This window comes from Pan paniscus, chromosome X (genome assembly GCF_029289425.2).
Source record: "Pan paniscus chromosome X, NHGRI_mPanPan1-v2.0_pri, whole genome shotgun sequence".
Classification (NCBI taxonomy): Eukaryota; Metazoa; Chordata; class Mammalia; order Primates; family Hominidae; genus Pan; species Pan paniscus.
In genome coordinates this window covers 156,276,469-156,282,881 of record NC_073272.2, presented here as the reverse complement: position 1 = coordinate 156,282,881, position 6,413 = coordinate 156,276,469, and the positions used below count along the sequence as shown (strand labels likewise).

General features: G+C 46.9%; 1 pseudogene; it reads right to left on the bottom strand.

Annotated features, from left to right (window-relative positions):
• Positions 1 to 727: 727 nt before the first annotated feature.
• Positions 728 to 1,536, bottom strand: LOC117977587 (uncharacterized; annotated as a pseudogene).
• Between the last annotated feature and the right edge of the window lie 4,877 nt (positions 1,537 to 6,413).

Sequence of the window (6,413 nt, the reverse complement as noted above, 5' to 3'; positions counted from 1 at the left end):
GGTTGAGGCACAGCAGCCACCTCCTCCTGGTTAATCGAGGCCCCGGAAGAGGCTGCTCCAGGCTTGTCCCTTGGTCAGTTTAAAAACACTAAGTGCCATTTTGTTTGTTGATGTCCAGTTCAAAGCACAGAGCACAAGGACTTCTCAGCAGGTTGCCTTTTGTTAAAGGTTAAAGGTGGCCTTTTGTTAAAGAGGGAGACACAGAGAGAGATTTATCTTTACGGAATTGGCTCGTGTGACCGTGGAAGCCGGCAGGTCCAAGGTCTGCAGGGTGGACCCTCGGCTGGAGACCCGGGGAAGAGCCAGCACTGCCAGTCTAGTCTGAAGCCATCGGACGCAGAGTTCCTTCCTGGTGCAGGGCGTTATCTCTGTTCTACTCAGGCCTTCAACGGATCGGAGGAGACCCACCCACGCTATGCAGGCTCATCTTCTTTCCTCACAGCCCACCCATCCAACGCCTTCCAGAGGCCTCTAGAGTAATGTCCCATCAGACCTGGGCACCGTGGCCCAGCCCAGTGGAGGAATACAGCTAACCACCACACACGCTCAACTCTGAAAATCCTCAGGGATTCCAAATGTTCTTTACTACCAATTTTCTCAAGTGTTTCAGCTCTGTGAAATTTAGCAGAATTGGTCATTGAATCATTAGAAACAAAAAATAAAACCTATTGAGTGACTGTTTGTGAAAATTTACAAAAGCACAGTCAGGCCTCCAGAGCGAGTGCTCCTAACCCGAGCTGGGCCAAAGACACTGTGTGCAGACGTCCTGGAGGGCAGTGCCGAGGACATTCTGTGAGTACAGACGTCCCCACGGAGTGCAGTGCCGAGGACACTGTGTGTGCAGACGTCCCCACGGAGGGCAGTGCCGAGGACATTCTGTGAGTGCAGACGTCCCCACGGAGGGCAGTGCCGAGGACACTGTGTGTGCAGACGTCCCCATGGACGGGCAGTGCCGAGGACACTGTGTGTGCAGACGTCCCCATGGAGGGCAGTGCCGAGGACACTGTGTGTGCAGACGTCCCCATGGAGGGCAGTGCCGAGGACATTCTGTGAGTGCAGACGTCCCCACGGAGGGCAGTGCCGAGGACACTGTGAGTGCAGACGTTCCCACGGAGGGCAGTGCCGAGGACACTGTGTGTGCAGACGTCCCCACGGAGGGCAGTGCCGAGGACATTCTGTGAGTGCAGACGTCCCCACGGAGGGCAGTGCCGAGGACACTGTGTGTGCAGACGTCCCCACGGAGGGCAGTGCCGAGGACACTGTGAGTGCAGACGTCCCCACGGAGGGCAGTGCCGAGGACACTGTGTGTGCAGACGTCCCCATGGAGGGCAGTGCCGAGGACACTGTGTGTGCAGACGTCCCCATGGAGGGCAGTGCCGAGGACATTCTGTGAGTGCAGACGTCCCCACGGAGGGCAGTGCCGAGGACACTGTGTGTGCAGACGTCCCCATGGACGGGCAGTGCCGAGGACACTGTGTGTGCAGACGTCCCCACGGAGGGCAGTGCCGAGGACACTGTGTGTGCAGACGTCCTCATGGATGGGCAGTGCTGAAGTCCTGATGAGCGAGTCTGAGGGGAACGGTGCCACTGCTGCAGCACCCCCTCGCCCCAGGCCCTCAGATGTGTGAGGGCTGGGAAATCCCCTCTCTCTCTCTGGAAGTGCACAGGGTCTCCTCCCCTAAGGAGTCACCAGGATGCCTCAACGGGTTCTCTTCCCCTCTCACCCAGCTCCAGCCTTGGGGGTCCTCTCACGGTGGGACCCTCCGTTGCCGGGGCCTGGGACGTGTCTTCCGCCTTCTTGCTGACTGTCTCCCATGCTGTCTGCCACCTCCGCCTTCCCAGGCCCTTCTCAAATGTTAGAACTTCCTGCCTGATTCTTTGATCACTCACTGTGTTTCGCATTCTTTTTTCTCTCAGGAAGAGCTCTGTATGAATCCAGTCTCACATTGCTATAAAGAAATACCCCAGACTGGGTAATTTATAGAGAAAAGAGGTTTAGTTGGCTCACAGTTTTGCAGACTTCACAGGAAGCATGGCAGCTTCTGCTTCTGGGGAGGCCTCGGGAAGCTTCCGATCATGGTGGAAGGCAAAGCAGGAACAGGCGTCTCACAGGGTCAGAGCAGGAGCAAGAGCGAGGTGGGAGCTGCCACACACTTTTAAATGACCAGATCTCATGAGAACGCACTCACTGTCTCGAGGACAGTGCCAAGGGATGGTGCTAGCTCATTCATGAGAATCCACCCTGAGATCCAAGCACCTCCCGCCAGGCCCCACCTCCAACGCTGGGGACTAAGAGTCAACAGGAGATTTTGTGGGGACACGGAGCCAAGCCTTATCAAGCTCCCACACTTAATACTTGGATAATTATTCTCAGCAATCTGTTCTTGTTCCATGAATGCATAGTCCCATCATCTCTTGGAGGGTAGTCATTATATTTTTTGGAAATTATCCGTATTCTCTGATTATTTGTTTCCTCTGGGCTTTTTTGATTTCTTTATTTTGGTTTTTATCTTGACTGCTACCTGTCTGTACTCGTTTAAAAAGGAAGGCTTTGAGTGTTGCTCTACCAAGTAACCCCATACCACCCTCCAACAGAAAACAACCAAAAGTCTGGAAAGAGATGTAAGAAAACATCCTTGAAGATGCGAGAGGGCTGATAGTAAGGAAGGGGCTGCTGAGTCAGAATATGCTGTAGAACAGGGCCCCGCTGGGGAGTGCTCACTCAGGGACAAGCCTCCCCTGGGGCTGTTTCCCAACGGTAGAGCCGCAGAGGCTGAGGGTTGGTGAGGGGCTTGGGGCCGAGCCCAGATCCACATGACCCCAGGCTGGTCCGCCCCGTGAACACAGCTCCCCATAAGCCAACTAAGTCTCTGGAACTGGGCCAAGATTACCCCAAAGTTTTAGTAGAATGTGCAGATGCCCTACAGAGCAAATGTTACTTCTTTCTTTCTTCTTATCTCACTTTAGTAAGAAAAATTACCTCTTCGATTTTTCTACTAAAATGGTTGACACTTAATTGATGATAATCAGATACCCAGGAGGAAGGAAGATATCAGCAGAATCTCCTTAGAATAAAAGAAATGAACAGTTTAAGCAGATCAAGTGTAGCTCAGATGGACCAACTATGACCACCGTCATTGGGGCAGCCTGGCATTGGAGGGTGGCCTGGACACAGAGGTCCCCATGGCATTGGAGGGTGGCCTGGACACAGAGGTCCCCATGGCATTGGAGGGTGGCCTGGACACAGGGGTCCCCATGGCCTTGGAGGGTGGCCTGGACACAGGGGTCCCCAGAGCAGGACAGGAGTTCAGAAGTAAACCCAGGTACATATGGTCAATGGATTTTGAACAAAGGTCCCAAGGAAATTCAGTGGGGAATGAATAATCTTTTTAATAATTTGCACTGGAACAGTTGAAAACTTGAATTCTGAAAGGAAACTTTGATCATAACCTCACATCATATATAAAATTAAAATATTAGAAAATGAGACATAAACTCATTTTGTTCAAAGATGACATGATTGTGTTTATAGAAAACCACAAGGAACTTATGGAAAGATTATGAGAATTAATTAATATGTTGAGTAAGTGTGTTAGATACAAGGTAATGAAACAAAAACACAATTTTACATCAGAAACAAACAGAAAATGAAATTGGAAAACTATAAATAGGTAGGAAAAAATCTAAGCAGGATATGTAAGAGCCTTACACAGAAAATCGTGAGATGTTTTTGACAGAAATTAAGTCAATCCTAAACACGCGAGAGCTATACTGTTTTTACATTGAAAGACTCCACTTTAGTCTGTCCACCTCAAGCTGACCAGTAACTCAATGCAACTCCTTTCAAAACTCCAGTAGGTTTTGTTGTGTTTCTGAGAAAATTTCCATCCTTTTCTACAATTTTTGCAGGGAGACCAAGAAGGATGAATTGCACAGCTCGGGAATGAGGCTTACCAAAAAGCTAAACTAATAGGAAAATAGGCCTTGAGAAGATTAAAAAGCGGCCATTTGTATTTTGGGTAAAGAAGAGTTGATGAGAATTTATTCTTCCCAAGTCTAAAGTAAATGGAGCACACTTTTTAAAATTCTATTAATGCATTTCACTAAGAAGCATTAACGAGAAGACGATCGGCCGAGGGAAGTGGCCAGGGGATTGTCAATGCCTCGGTTTGGCTGGTACAACATTTCACAGTTGTGTTTTCTCACACACCTCTTTTCTCAGGAATGATTCAAAAAGCTGATTTCATCTCTCCACCCTGGAGGTGATAAGATATCACATAGAAATTCACCATGGAAGGGGAAACAGAGGAAGAGAATGAGGTTTTTAATGACATGTCAAGCTGTCTGACTTTGCTGCTGAGTGCGTCTTTACTTCTCATGAAATGAATTTGAGGTCCACTAAAAATGGGATGAATATAATCCTCGGAATATTAACATAAGGAGCAGAATATAAATCTCAAAAATGTTTCTGAGGCATAAACAGTTGTTTTATCACAACTGTTTTTGAAGGTAGCTAGACTTATGAGAGATTCTTATATTTAAAGTGCTACATAAGGAAATCCAACTTTAAGCTTAAATTATTTAATTTGGTAGAGTAAAATATACTCCTAATATTGGAGAAAAGGCTAAAATAAAAAATTGTATTTTTTGAAACTCAGGAGACACTGTTGTCTTTAAAGGTTGAATAATTTACATATAATTACACTAGCATGAGCTACCACTTTTACTCCATAATGTAACAGAAATTTTAATGTTTCCATTAAAACAGTCATAAAATACAGTTTTTTAGAAAAAAGGAAACTAAATGTGACCATAAGATAATTTTTCAGGGTCAGCTTTTTTCAGATGTCTTATATTTTATGTTTGTTATAAAAAGGGGCGTCTTTCTCTGAGGCAAATCTATGCAATTTCTGATTCTACATGCTCTGTGTTTAGCATTTTTTGACTTAAAAAAATGACACAATTAGGATAATAATTATGAGCCCAAGCACGTAAATACTTGCCTTTAGAAGACTGATAATTATGAGGTTTTCCACCCAAAATGTATCTAAGGATGATACTTTGGTGTTTATTTGGGTTATATGCCAATTTAGGTACAATGCATAGGTAATCAGCGTGTAGGAAGAACAAGAGCTGGGTCTGGAGTGTGGACTCACCTTTAAAGCACGTTACACGTGTTCAATATTACATTACACCCTGGTAGAGATGTTAAGTTAATTTATCCTGAGTCTAGAATTTACCACATTAAGATATCAACATAGACTATTCTAACACAAGTCTGCATACGGGATGTGCTACTACACAGAGTCAGGGGTCTGGGGACAGGCTCAGCGTCCCCTCCTGCCACCCTCTGGTAACACACAAGAAGATCCACCATCTGGGACTCGGCGGGGGGGACCATGGAACAAGGCGGCAGAAGACTGGGGTCTTCACATCCAGCCCAAGGGTCTGTGCCCAGCGGCTACAAGACTAGGATCAGCTCCCAGAGTCAGAGAATGTTGTGGCCACCACACCTGCAGAAGCCTCTTTCATGAGCTTCTCATCCTGTCTGCAGCTGGCGAGCGGGCTCACCTGGACCACACCTGGACCACAGAGCAGGACAGACCCCGTGCAGCTGTGTTCTCACCACGCAGAGATCGCCAGCCTGCCCAGAAAGTCCACAAGGGGATGGGTCAGGGGCCGAGCGCTGACCTGACCCATGGGAGCCCTGATTCTGGTCCCACCCAGGTCTCCCGGGGGAAAACAGCAGACACTGAGCAATGTTGAGCAAACCCCAGTGTCATGAACTGGGCTCCGGCTTCCTGAATGCTGCTTCCTATCGACAACCCAGGAAGAAAGCCCTGAGAGCTGAGTGTGCACTGCCCGTCACTCAGGAGGAGGCAGCACAGCCTCAGGAACAGGACTCGGGTGGTGAGTGTGCACCAGCCGTTATTTCTGGGTTATTTCTGATGGCTGAGTGTAGATTTATACATGCTATCATTTGTAATATTGTTTGTAATATTCAGGACAGATTGGAGAAAGAGGGTTCCTTTTGCTTTCTTAACACCTTTCTGCCTGTTCGTTTCATATATGATTTAATGATCTGAAAGCATTCTCATTGATTGAAAAAAAAGTACTCATAATATTATTTTGTGCAAGAGTTTCAAGGCAGTTATGGATACAGTCACATGGAGGATACTACATAATTTTTAATGCATTTGTAAAGTTTAAGTTTGGGTGTTGAGCGCGATTCAAGAGCTGTGATTTTTGATGAAAGCAGAGTGCTTGTTAAATAAAACTGAGGAAATTTCCTCTGATTGATGCAAAGTGCCATAAAAGAAAAATGACACAGCATTGAGTCATTGAGTATTAGATAACTTTATTCTCACCAAAAAAGTTTAGAAATAAGCAACTCATAGATGTGAAAGCAGGAT